We start from the raw sequence: 14,733 nt of genomic DNA on the forward strand, positions 1-14,733 counted from the left end.
CCTCGGCGCAGCATTGTAACAAGATTCATTTCTGGTGAGAGAGGAAACGCGGAGGATGAATACGAGGGAAACCAATTTGGGCAATGTCAACCATTCCGTCTGCGGTAAACGTGAACCAGCTAATTGCGGATTTGCATTTCCATCTAAACAGATTGATTGCAGCAACAGCCGGGAGACAAATTACAATACAGATAAAAAAAACTGATTGAGCATCGGCGAGAGTAACGGGAGGAGAGAGAATGAGTGGGGAGGTAGTTACAGTCGTAGGTGTCATGGTTTGAATGGTAATGAGGCAGGAACAGTCATTGCTGAACAACTGCTCCGCCAGGTTCATTTGAGGCTTTGACAACATGGCAGTGTGCTGTTTCTCTGGGGAGCCCAGCAAACGGAAAGTCGTGTAACTTAAATACCATCGTGATGCCGTCACCCGAGTTATTTTATGTTCAAAAACCTTACCAAGAGTTCTGTGTCTGTATAAGGTCTACATCGCTCGTGTTGCTGGACATTCGGAGGAAAACGCCTGAAAAATAACAAAATAACTTGAACTAAGGTATAATAGGAACCCATGTATGAGGATATGCTGGAAATGTTTTCTTTAGACAAATCTCAATGCTGGAGGAATTAGTGATTTAATTGTTTTTGTAACCGTTAACATGATTTGACACACAAATTGAGTGCTTATAGAGATTATTATGATAAACTTCTTTAAGTCTAAAATGTAATACAGGTTTTCAGGCTGTATTACCCGCTGGATGGAAGGGAGGCACGGGAGAACCAGAACCAGGACTGAGCGGGGCAGACTGTCAGACCCTGCAGCAGTAAAATGAGAGGTTTTCTAAAGGGAGTCTGGTGCTCAGAAACAATACCAATTTAGTCCACAGGGGGCGCCAACAACAACACAACATGAAAGTCCCTTATCGTAGCTTTAAACGCGGTACAATATGTCGATCGACAATTTTTATCAGAAATCGGAAAAACCAAAGCATCTCCATGTGATACACAGATGTATTGTGCCAGTTTCTCTACATTTTAAGGGCTTGTTTTTTTATATATGTGTGTCAGTGACTCTTGTTTCTGCATCCCGAACTGTGAGTTAAAAAAAACAAAAAGTCCCTTCAAAATTTTGCTGAAAAGTATTCAGTACTAGACACACGCACACACACACACACACACACACACACACACACACACACACACACACACACACACACACTTCACCAACTCATTTGACACTTAGCATACACACTGAGACAGACACTAGTTAGGATCTGTGATGGCACAACTCACCGGCGCGCATACAAATTTGAAAGCTATCTGCGTGAGCACGAGCACCCCCCCCCCAAAGGAAACACACACACACACACACACACACACACACACACACACACCCTACTGTAGCAACAGAGAAGAGTCAAGTGGAAATCTTTGCCACAGGCTACAAACAATAAGAAACTGATTAACATTCAGCACCCTGAACACAACCCACCTCTCTGTCTGTCTCTGCTTCACTCACTTTCTCTTTGACGCTCTCTCCCTCCCTCTCTCCCTCGCTCTCTCCCTCTCTCTCTCTTCTGTTGATGTGATGCTTTCTTTCACAGCACATAAGTAAGACAATAGGATGAGAGAGCAGTGTGTGTGTGTGTGTGTGTGTGTGTGTGTGTGTGTGTGTGTGTGTGTGCGTGGACAATGATGAGTGGAATAGAACATAATGAGGTACAGTTACTACATTGCTGAGATGACAGTATGCGGCGGGCAACATCTCTCCCGCCTCATCCATCTGTCTTCCTCTCTGCTGTAAGCAGATGTAGAGTACAACATTGTAACCACAATCCCCCTGGGCACTGGGAGCCTCTCACTCATGAAATCTATCTTTTTTTCCTCTCCTCCCCTCCTCCCTCTCCTCTGTCCTCCCTCCACTTCTCATCTCTCCCTCTCTCCCCCCCCTCCCCTCCTCTGTTAGGCCACAGTGGACCGGTTGTGGCTCAGTTGTAATTACGGAGCTGAATGATTTGGCTTGTAGCGCCATTGATGGGCTTGTTGCTGCTCTTGTTTCTTTGTCAGATCTGAGGGAATTATCTGGAATACAACACGCTGCTTCATGGCCCGCTCCGCAGCATTCAATCCAAATATGAATCGATAACTTGTTTAGGTCAATTTATGAAACAGCACCACAACACAGGATTTGAGAATGCTGCTTTACACTTTACTGCATGAGTGAGTTCCTATTAAGGATGTGGTAAGTGATGATATGTTCCTGCATTCGAACACACACTAGTATCCACACTCTTCTGTCTCCAAAGGTAATCTGAGGACAGGTTTACATGACATGACGGCAGCTAAACCATGCAGAGAGTGGACCTTAATCCGGCCGATTTACCCGAGATATTTTACTCCTGACATTTAGACTGGTTTCACTTTGAGGTTGTATTCATGTGAGTTGCCCAAACTTGAACAGGGCTCAATCCAACAATGGTTTACCATCCATCCGTTATCCGCAACCGTTTATCCTTTTCAGAGTCGGACCTTGACATCAGGCGAAGGCAGGGTACACCCTGGACAGGTCGCCAGACTACAGCAGGGCTGACATATGTATATAGACAAACAACCACAATCACATTCACACCTACGAGCAATGTAGAGTAATCAATTAACCCAAGTTGCATGTCTTTGGGAGGATGCCGGAGGACCTGGAACATGCAAACTCCACAAAGAAGGGCTGTGCATGCCGGGGAACGAACCCCGGTCCGTCTTGCTGTGAGGCCACGACACCCAACAATGATGAACGCAGCTTGCTTTTACATTTGCTTACTGTTGTGCCAAATCACAACAGGCGATGTTCGAGTGATGTATAACTCCTCATAGGGCTTGCCTTCGTTGCATTGCGTCCCGTTTTAATGTGTACAAGGAAAATGGAGAGCGATACAGAGGTGGGAAAACTGACAGGAGTATGACCGACAATACAAACACCAAAAAGAGATTTCCCCCTGTTTACTACCCTTGTTTGATAAAAACTGCATGCATTACAATATCGTCATTGGACGATTTCCAGAATCAATGTTCTTTCCTGTCCAATCCCAACGTTCTTTAAATTCTCTCTCTCTGCACTGTCCATCTGTGGACTGTTCCCCTTGCTTCATATGGGACACATTATTTTGAGGCACTAAGAGTCGGCATTGGACACAAACCGAGAGATGTGGATGTATCATAAGGATGCTGGGCCGAGCCTTAACTTTGGCTTGGATGCTATTGGATGCAGAGTGAGGCTCCTTTATCTCCCCTGTTTCCTTTTATGTTACTAATAATTTAACCGTGTCCGCTTTCTGACAAAACACCGATAATCACCACTGCGTACCACAGCTCGACACAAACCCAGTCTCTATGACAACACTAGGATGTGCTCTCATTACCACACTTTAAGTGAACTTCCTTCTGGATTCAGAAAAGTAGCTCATTAAAAATGGCTAAAAACTAAATTTAACTCCAACTGCGGCTGATGCACTGAGGATCACATGTCAAACCACAACAGGCAACCAATGACTGGAAATGGATTCAAAGAAGGGCTTTATTTCCACACGTTGTCACTTCAGCTCCTTACTCTCCCTCTTGTGACTTGTTTAGCTTGTTCATTGTGCCTCATAGTGTTTAAGATGTTGCCTCCTCGAACCACAGTACCATAGGATGTCTTCCTGTTCGGTTAGAGGTCCGGATGTCAATGTGGGACCATCTATCCGTACATCTGACTATCTAATCCGGCCATGTAAACCCAAGTCTTTGCTGCCCCTGCTTGTCATCTCAAAGCTGTGGACATCATGTTGCACTCGGTCCACAGCTGTGTGTGTGTTTCTGTTTGTCTTTAACAAGCTCGGAGAGGTTGATGTACGACCGGCCAGCTCCCATTCACTCCCTGCTTGATCATGTTGATGGATTGTTGCTCCAAGTGTGTGAGTGTGTGTGTGTGTGTGTGTGTGTGTGTGTGTGTGTGTGTTCGTGTGTGTGTCCCATGCTATAGATTGAGAGATGTGAGGTGAGTTTTGTGGCGAGTTCCCTCTGGCCAAAACTCAAACAGCACTTGAAAAAGCAATGACTCTGCTTACGTCTGTGTATGAACTCATGATACACAAGCAGCATCCAAATTAGATTGGTGGATGTCAGTGAGACCTCATCTGCTCTTGGTATTAAAATGCAGTCTACATCTGCATAGTGTAATGAACAGTCCCACCTTTGCATATTACAGCTGTGTTGTCAGCATTCTGTCCACATTGCGACTGAATCTCTTTTGTCTCATATGGACCGAGGCGACTACAGGAGTTGGTGTTTATTCAGTAGCTATCATTGCTTTTTCCTTAAAGTGAAGGGGGGTTTCTTGTAGAAGTTTCTCTGTGGTTTATGGACTTAAGATCCCAAAAGTATCATGAACCCAGCAGTTAAGGTATAGCATGTGAATTTGAGGATGGCATATTTTAATACTTGATGTTTAAAACAGGGGTACCCATCGGTTTGCGGACTGCTTTTTGAAGCCTCGAGCTCGACATTTTAGCCGTTGCCATCTTGTTTTTGGCCATCGCCATCTTGGTTTTTTGGAAGCAGAAGTGATGAACGCTTTTAGGTGACCAAAATATGACAATTAACTTTCATTAACTGGAAACACATTGTGAAAGGGTTAGTTCTAAGGTCTCAGTTCTAAGACAAAAACACGGACAACTCCCACCTGTCAATCAAAAGGTACGCCGCTTTATGGTATATTTTACCCTAAATGGGACCACAATCTACCATATGAACATCATGCTGTATTGAAGAAGACTTGAAACTAGAGATTGAGACCATAAACTCATGTTTACAATGTTTACTGAGGTAGAGAAGTAGAGTCATTTTCTCATAGACTTCTATACAACCAGAGGAGTCGCCCCCTGGTGGTCAGTATAGAGAATGCAGGTTTAAGGCACTTCAGCATTGGCTTCACTTTTCAGACCAGGAAGTTGCCACCTGGTGACAAGCTGAGATGCAGTCATATATATATATATATATATATATCCAGAGATTTGCTCAAGGACATGTTATAAGAATGGTACCGCCAACCCTGTGATTGCGAGACAAGCCAATTGATGAAAAAATGACAAACCTATTACCTGAGATAGAGTTTCAGTTCAGGGGTGATGAGGCTGTATGCTGCTATGAGATTTCTACCCACAGTGATCGTGTTTCTGTTTGTGATGAGTTTCCCTCCGATGTAATGAGATTCCTGCTTGCATTTGAACCGGTGGTAATGGGCTTTGTTCCTGCAGTGGGGATGTTTTCAGGCGATAATGAGGTATCTACACTGGGGAGGTTTTGTACTTGTCAGTTGAGGTTTCTACCTCATCACACCGGTAAAACAAACAGTTTGTATTTAAGATAACGTCAAAGAATTGATCACATCCAAACATCAAGTGGAAGAACAAAGTGCAATGATGATATTCTGAACACAATGGAATGCAGTTTGAAGGCCCAGAGGTAGAGAGGCTTGTGAAGTTTTTATATACCAAGCACTCGTGAGCAATCAAAAAAAACAACTGTTGGCGCAGTGCTTGACCCACGTTTAATGAAATGTAAGGAATACGTTTTGCTCTTTCACAATTCATGTTTCGTGCATTTATTTTGGATAACCCTTATAATCGATGGCTGAATTTTACATGTAAATCGACATTACTTATGATATTAGCTCATCACTATCAGTGCAGTGCTGCTTTACAACATAAAAATAAACTGTCAACGTATCCTCATACAGCGGTTTGTAAGTTATTTCTAATTTCTTGTGCGTTTTCCTACGAAAGCCAGCAACATGTGTCAATTTCTGCTCGTTACATACATAGTCTTTTCAAAATAAACTTCTGTCTTCGCAGGAAACTACTTAGTACAAAAATACTTAATACTACTTACATTCAGTAAAATCACGTGCCAGATTCTATCACACATTAGCATTAGCATATTAATTAGCATGTTCAGATAGATCTCCTGCATTCATCCTTTGTCATTAATATGACTTTAATAAGGAATATCCTGAATAGCTTGGATTTTTGCCTCATTAGTGGAATTCACAACAATTGTCAGCTATTGAGTTTAGATATCCGGTCATTTAAACACAGGGTTAAAGAGTAGAGACACCTTTAGATAAGCAGCAGACTATCAGTCTGTCACCTTATGATGAGGAATACATAATGGATACTGCCAGTAATGATACGACGGCACATTGTTGTGCATATAACTGACACAACTAAATGTATCGTTGCCTTTAGATCAATTTTGCAATTTACATTTCTTTTCCCATTGTCACTCCAAAGCCAGACTAAATTGATCAGAACCGAAGGCCCGGAGGATTTCGCTTGACAGTTTAAACCAATTTAGTTTTATATATTCACACCGTAAACAGGTGAAGTTCTAACATGAAGAGACTCCACGAAGACTTCACAGGTCTCATTAATAATACATGTTAGCTGCTTCTCACTCAGATGTCAGTTGTAAAAACAAGATGAATAGCTGATCAATGGTGGAAATGACAGCTCGTGTGTTGTTCCTCCATCCTCCTCCTCCAGCCCCTAATGAGTCCCGCTCAGATTTCACCGTGCAGTGAAAGATCTTCTCCATTGCTCCTTGCCAGAATTTGTTGCATACCCCCTTTTGAACAAATCACAGTATTTGTCTCAAAGCTGAGAAATCCTTGTTCTGAACCCGATGAAGTTGGCCTCAAAATTGATGGTTTACTCCATTTGGGCATTAGTTTGGTTTGTTACTTCACTGGATTTGTTCCAGTCAGGCTCTGTTGTTTTGCCAATTAAACCGATAACAGTGTTTTGAGTGAAAAAGAATTTCACCACAAGTTGTTCAGACATCGATTAAGGCACCATTATCGCCTCTACTTTTATGGAGCGCTGCGTTTGTGTGTGACTTGGGTAAAGTTGACGTTCAATGTTCATATCGGAATATTGAGAAACACTTTGAATTTGGGAATTGCAGCAGTGTTTACCGTATCTGCCCGAATATAAGACCTCCCAGGTGATCAGACCAGCCCCCATCCCTTTTCAACACTTGTTTAAACTGTCTGTTGGTAAAAAGATTTCCCAAGATTCGTCCAAAGTGGAGATATTTCTCGTCCTTGAAGCCTTTTCGCTCATAAAAAACAAACTTCCATCAAAACAGAACGTACAGTTTTGTGGAGCGTCCGTGTAGCTCGTCAGACCTTTAGAAGTGGTCAGAAGGTCTTTTTGTGTTTTCGAGCTCCACATCATGACATCGTGTGACGCCGATTATTCTTGGCAGCTTCATGTATGACTCGGCTCCTCGTCTGTTTCTGCAGTTTCGAAGACGAGTTTGATTAATTTTCACGTGTCAGGAATTTATTTCTTCCAGTTCAAGTGACACAAACATCAGAAACGCCTGAAGGTTACAACCTGTGAGCCGAGCAAGTTTAAAACAACCCATGATACAACACTCTGAAGGAGCCGATGTTCCACCAGTATTCTCTCCACTAGAAAAGGATATCCGTTGTTGTGAATTAGTAAATGTGTAGTTGTCAAATTGAACACCACCCCACTTTTTTAAACGAAGAATACAAAGAAAAAAATTACAAGATATTTGTCTTCTTTTCTTTTATGTTTTATTCATTTAATTTCGTAGATTATTTCATTTGAATTTTACATTTTTGGGATTATGAGCCAGCTGGAGTTGCTCAGTCACACTTAGAGGTGGATGTTTATTAAACTACATTGCTCTGATCTAGATGAAAGTCAATGCACTTGTATAATTACGAAAAGAAAGGAACACTGACCCTTATGGCTCTTAAATCTGGATCACACAGGAAGCCTTTGGTCCAGACACATCTCTGAAAATGTTACCACGCACTGGGCTTGGTCCAGGTGGACCTGTGTGGCTTCTGATCCGTCCATTACAGGGCCGATATCATCTCTACTTCCTGCAGATGTGTCTCATTCTCTCACTCTCCCCCTGTCATCAAAACTCTCAGGGGACACCAGGGATCTCTGCTTCCTCCTGTTTCCTCTCCTCTCCTCATCTAATCTGCGATTCAAATTACCTGAGCGCCTAATGCTTCCTTTTAGAGATGCATGAGTGGGATCAACTGAAGGGAGTCAAGCAGTGGATTAATTCACACACACACACGCACACACACACACACACACACAGGGTATTAATAAACAGCGCAATAAGAGGTTGCAATAAATTCCAACTGCGCTTTCCTCAGAATGACTCCCACAACCTATTTTATGTGCGCGCATGTGTGTGTGTGTGTGTGTGTATTTATTAAAAAAACCTGCCAGGTGCTGGTTTGCATCAGCCACATCTGGAAGTCTGAAGTGTGGAGAATCAATGTCAGGCCTCACACACACACACACACACACACACAGACTCAGATAGGTTATGATGAACCATGCCGGCCTGTTTTCTGCTTGTAAAGGTCCGGTAATTAGAGGTGACTAGATAAACACGACGAGTTTGTGCCATGTCTGTACACCTGAGGAGTTGCTAATTGAATCCGACTGGTGCTTAGGAGCCTCAGAGCTCCATAAAACTATTTGAGACTGTTAAACTGTTTTGCTCTGTGAGTTTATGGATGCAAATCATTCAACATTCAACCAACAATTCCCAACACTTAAAATCTGAAATGTATGTGCTCAAATTCGACAAAATGTTTTATTTATTATTATGTTATTTATTCATATTTAAAATGAGAAAACATTATGTTAAAACTTAAGGAATGCACTGAAAAGAGTGCCAAGCTGAACAATAGTTTTTAGCTATATATCCTAATATTGCTTTATATTCATGTAATAAATACATAAATGTCAAATAGATGGTAATCTGCATGAGATTAAGAAAAATAAAAACACGAATGGTGGCCTTCAACTGTTTATTTATTACATTTTTTTTACCTTTTTCATTAAATCAAAATTTTGACACTTAAATCCTGACAATGGAAACGTCAAACTCGACGTCGGCTGTTCTGCATCCGTCCATTCTTCCAAAGAAAGGTGAAGCAGCTGAACAACACCAGGCATTGATTAGGCTTTTCAAACAGAAGGTGCTTCAATCAGAAGTAATCACACGGATGTGTTGCTGACTCTGGGTGGCAGTTGCCTCTCAGCGGTGTAGCGCAGGTTATCTGCATCTAGACGCAGAAAGGCCGCTTCCTTTTTCAGTGGGCTTTGAGTGTCAAGTGCCTCTTACTATCCACATCGCTCTCACACCCTGTGATTAACAGGGAACTTGTACAAAGTCGGGACGGCATCAGTTTTTCAACATGGTTTGTACTGAATTATAATCATGATATTATTCTGTTCTATATCCAATTAAGCCCCTTTGAAGATTGGTGTTAACTTTCTTCACATCGTCAGATATATTTGTAACAAAATAATCATAAACTAGGGACACTCTTTTCACTTAAATCTTAACTTTATCGACTTGAGTTCAAAACCACCGCACAGCTTCACACCCACTTCTTTAGTTATCACACCAGAGCTACTTTATCTGGGACCCAAAACAAGGCGTTGATATGCTCAATCCAGCCGATGTGATATATGTGAGAACACCGCTGGAGTTAAACCTAATTGAACGTAATGAAAAGACCATGTGAAGTTGTTTGAACCTGAAAATAAACCCAGCTGGAATCTCTGGAGCTGCCATTTTGTAGTTGTTTCAAGTTGGAGCAACACTGGCTCGTATTCAAAGTTGTTTGAAATTGGATAAGTCGAGCTCAGCTTCTCCCTGAAATCCCAAAATGGAGAGAACTATATTTCCACAGATGCTTATTCCCATTCCAACTGTAACCATGAAAGAAAGAGAGGAGGAGGAGGGGTGGACGAAGGCAACGAGGAGCGGAGAAAATAACAAAAAGTTTTTGCAACTCTGCACTCTGTGTAGCCGTGCGGTCGCTTTGTAGCTGTAATGAAACAGCAGGCCGTGGAACTCAACTTCTGGAAGTAATCTAGGGCCTCGCCTCAGACACACACACACACACACACACATGCAGCTGGCCATCCAACAGCCCCTGCCCTGCATAACCGCTCGCTGCTTTAATGAAAGCCTGTAAATCTATTCGTGGAGCTGAAGCTACCAAGAGGCAGGGCAGGGTCACTTTACAGACCTGCTCTCATAGGTTTAAACTCTTAAATATATAGTCATCTTTCATAGCTGGAACTCCTAAAAATGTGTGCCGTTGCTCGCCAAGTGTCGCCGACTGCCAACAGTTTTCTTTTTCTTCCTTTTCGTGTGTGTGTCTGTAAAAACAAAGAAGCCATGATCTCATGTTTCTATATACAGCGGAGTATCCTTCAGAAATGTGGCTCAGCTACGTTTTGATATTGAGATTTTTGATATTTTCCAGCATGCTTGCATGCTAATAGAAAGCTGTTGCTTTATGATGCAACTTTCTGTTTGGTAACTCCAAATGACAACTTCTTTCTGATTTTGCATCAGTCTAACATCAATTTAGGATGTGAACTAAAAGTGCCACTATATCGTACGGAGTGTAAACTTTAACATAATATTCACCTAAATAGCAGTTCAGCATCTTTAGTGAGAGTATTTGCTGAGATAATAACAAAGGCCAGATTAGGCTGAACTACGTTATATCTCCACCTGTGTTTGGACTGGCTTTAAACGGGCAGGTCAAACTGAATCTTAATACAATCAGATGAACCTGCGCATCATTTTCTAATACAACAGTAGTACCTTTGGAGATTGGAATAACGGCGGATTAATCAGTTGGAGTTTAATCCGCCGTTCACGACAGATGAATCCTTTCAAATGTACTAAATATTCTCACCACCACACGAGCACATTCCTCAGTGTCACGAACGAGACAAACGATCTTTCCAAACACTTCCTGCAGCAGCATGTTGCTGCATCCGCTCAGTTGAAAAAAAGAAAAGAAAGAGAGCGTTTGTGTCATGTCTACATCTGTACTCTGCATGCCTGCCCAGCACCTCAGTAAGCCTACAGTGCTCCAGCTCTAAGGCCTCTGTTTCCACTTTGATGGGAACTTAATTGTTCTGGCTGGAAGCAGTTGGGTGCAACTATGAGAGAGAGATTGGATCTGTGGGTGTGCATGCATGTGTGTGTGTGTGTGTGTGTGTGTGAGAGACTGAGAGACACCAGGCCTGAACAGCGTCAGCATATGGAATTAATTAGACTGGTAATAACTGCCTGGAAGAAGGACACAGAGAAAGAGTGAAAGAGGGCAAAATGAGAGGCAGAGAAAATGAGTAGAAGAGGATGAACTAGAAGACGAGAGATGTAGAGAAAGAGAGTCTGACCGAGGGTTTAATGATGAGGGGGAGAATGAGTTCAAGCTATTTGTAAAAGAGATGAGGAACCAATCATGAGTGTCGCAGCCTCTCCATCACACATGCTGGTAATTCTGTTGTTATTTAACCTATAATTAACTGTCCCCTTCTCACCCTTTTACACCAACCCCCACCTCATCTCAATGAGAGAACAAGTCCAAACCGCTACGAGCACATGAAGGCATGCACATCCAATGCATTACCTGCATACATACACCAATGCCAATGTGTAGAAGAACAAGTAAATACTTAATACATGTATTAAACTGATATCCGGGAGAAGAAGCGTTTCTCTAGAGGGGGATTGAGCGTGCAGTGTAGTAGTTTTCTGGAGAGAGGTTTGATTTTAGAGCTAGTCAGCCCTACAAGTGTTTAGTTAGCCCGGTTCAATCTACAGGGATTGCTAATGTAACACGTTTCGCTGCCACGGAGGAAATAACTACAGAGTGACGGTGAGTCAAAGCGTCTCCTGACGTCTTTACTGCAGAAACACGCCCACATCATCTATCAAGCAGCCAAGAACTGCCAGTTAGACAAATGATGAGCAGCTTAAACTAAATATTCTCATTTTGACCACGTAGATTCTGTCTTTGTGCGATGAGAGTGTCCTCCACGAGTACTCATGTACTTGTTGTATCATCAGCAATGTGTGTGTTTGCAGGACTTGTTTAGTTTATGAGCTGCAGAAGCAGATATGATCATTTTGTGTTGTGTAACAATAAAACAAAAAAAAAAATGCAAATTGCATTACTCACTAGGTATTAAAACAGATGAATTCCTGCAATGATCTTGTAACCAAGCGATCGAAAAATGATTTGGTGGCAAACTAACAACAATTGTGGTGAATTAAAGCTCTCTTTGTTCTGAATAAGTCGGTAATGAACCTCGTCGTAGTTTCCTGCTCGGTGACTTTCTCTCTCGGCCCCAATTCTTTTGTCATTGCAGATATCCCTCCAGTGATAAACTGTTCCTCATGTTCTCAAACACAGTGTGCACAAAACAAACAGCATCCTCACCTCCCCCCCCCCCCCCATCTCCCCCACCCTTCCCCCCCCCCCCCCCCCCCCTCTCTCTCCGATGGCGCTCTCAGCCTCCATCTGTGAAAGCCGGGATTGACTGCAGAGATGGAAATTGATCGGCGGGATGTAAACAGTGGTACATTTTTTAACCTTAGTGCACAGCTGTAGAGCGAGGGCTCTTCAGCACTCAGCACTGCTCTGGAGAATCCAGCCAAGTCCACTGGAGGGATTCACAGTGCTGAATGGCTGCTTCAGAGACTTTGCTCTCCCCCATCTGTATCTGGTTTCCAATATGCGTTTATTGACGTGTTGTTACAAACTTTGTAGTACAATTATGTAGTTCACAGCATGGTCGTTGTATGAACTCCTTAACTAGAGAGAACAAAGTGACACAAAAAGAGAGAGAAGACCGGTATTTAAGTCCTTTTTTCCATGTTGTTTTGCCTTTGAATAATGGCACTCGCCGATTCTGTGGAGACGATGCCCACGGCTATTAAAACACAGTGAACTCACAGAGATGTTCTCACACACACACACACACACACACTACATACTGCCAGAATGCAGCAGTCATGCTCACAAGCAAAGGAGAGAAAAAACAATGAATAAATGACAAGAGGGGAAAAAGAGTCTCTATTTCAATTTAATTGTAGGCTACTCCCCTCACATCCGCCTGGGTTTCTACCCCAAAGAAAACACACAAAAAAGAAGGCAGACTGGGGGATAGTGTTTGTATATGTGTGTGTGTGCTGTGGTTCAGCATGTCATAGCCATGGTATGTGAGCAGCAGTACTCTGAGGTAGCTGGAAGTAAACCAAAACCATCTCATAACACACACAGTAAACACTACACACATCACAGACACTGACACACACACACACACACTCAGACTCCAACAGGCAGTCTGAGGGTGGGCTTCAGTGTGAATGACATGGCCTAGATTAGAGGGTGAGTCATTTCCGCTCAGTGGTAGAACAGTGAGGGAATGTCCCTTTGTAGGAAAAAAGGAAGCTCCTCTTCTCAACAAACTCATCTCTAATCCCCTCTCTCTGTTTTGTCTATATTTGTCTCTCATTCTCTCTCATGTCACGTGCACGATGTGCAGCAGGGGCGTTGTTTCAGCAAAAGCCATGTGATAAAGTAACATGACATCATGGACGTAACAGTTCAAAGTATCTTTATTGTCCTTTGTAGAGAAATCAGTTTGCAGCCCAGCGGCTGAAAAATTAAGCCAAAGAGGAAGTGACAAAAACTGCAGTTCATCAAATGGCCACTTGAGGCTGGCTCCACAAGCAAGTCAATCCCCACAGACCCCCGTGTTGAGAAAATGACTACTCTACTGCTAAACCTGCATTCTCTCTAGTGACCACCAGGGGGCGACTCCTCTGGTTGTATAGAAGTCTATGAGAAAATGACTCTACTTCTCTCTTGATTTATTACCTCAGTAAACATTGTAAACATGAGTTTATGGTCTCAATCTCTAGTTTCAAGTCTTCTTCAATACAGCATGATGTTCATTTAGTACATTATGGTCCATTTAGAGTCAAACAGACCATAAAGCAGGGGATGCTTTAGGGCGGGGCTACTGTGATTGACAGTTCGCTGCCGCTAGCAGAGTCATATACGGCGTCTCTACAGCCAAGATGGCTACGGCCGGCCGTAATCCAACATAGCGAAGGCCAAATCGCCGAACTCGAGGTTTCCAAGCGGCAGTCCACGAACCAATTAGTAACGTCACGATGACTACGTCCACTTCTTATATTCAGACTATGGGTGCCACTAAAACCAAACCTTTGTCTAGTCTTTGTGAACACGCCCAGAAGCCTAAGTCACATCCGGTTACCATTGTCGAAGGATACTTTTAATCTGTTTCACTTGCACCTTGGTGCCTCTGAGTTCCCCCTCATCCAGTTCGCATGAATCTCAGAAAAGGTCAGAAACAAAGACATGTAAATATCAGACAGATAATATTGGGAAAACTCCAATAAAACATCTGATTAAACCAACAGCAGAAGTTCATAGATTTCTCAGAGTTACCGGTCTATTGTTGCACTGTTGTTCTTCTTATTACATTCATTGTGATTCCCACTGTGAACTGCTTCAACCGCGTGTAATTTAGCTATTTCTCAATGTGTTAACATTGAGTTACATTCTACAACAACTTAAGGGTCTTAGTCACCATTTGAAAATGATTGCTGGCACAAAAGAAAATCATCATTTGTATGAATGAAACATCAATCTTCAGCATTTTATGATAATGCCATCCAGCTGGTACTCTGAGCAAACAGACTTATTTCCTCAAAATGTGTAAAAACTGGCTCATGCAGCTCCATCTCCTTCAGACTGTTCATTAAGAGGATCAGATTGGTCACAGGCGAGCT

Source organism: Anarrhichthys ocellatus, unplaced genomic scaffold (assembly GCF_004355925.1).
Source record: "Anarrhichthys ocellatus isolate YVR2014 unplaced genomic scaffold, GSC_Weel_1.0 scaffold3, whole genome shotgun sequence".
NCBI lineage: Eukaryota > Metazoa > Chordata > Actinopteri > Perciformes > Anarhichadidae > Anarrhichthys > Anarrhichthys ocellatus.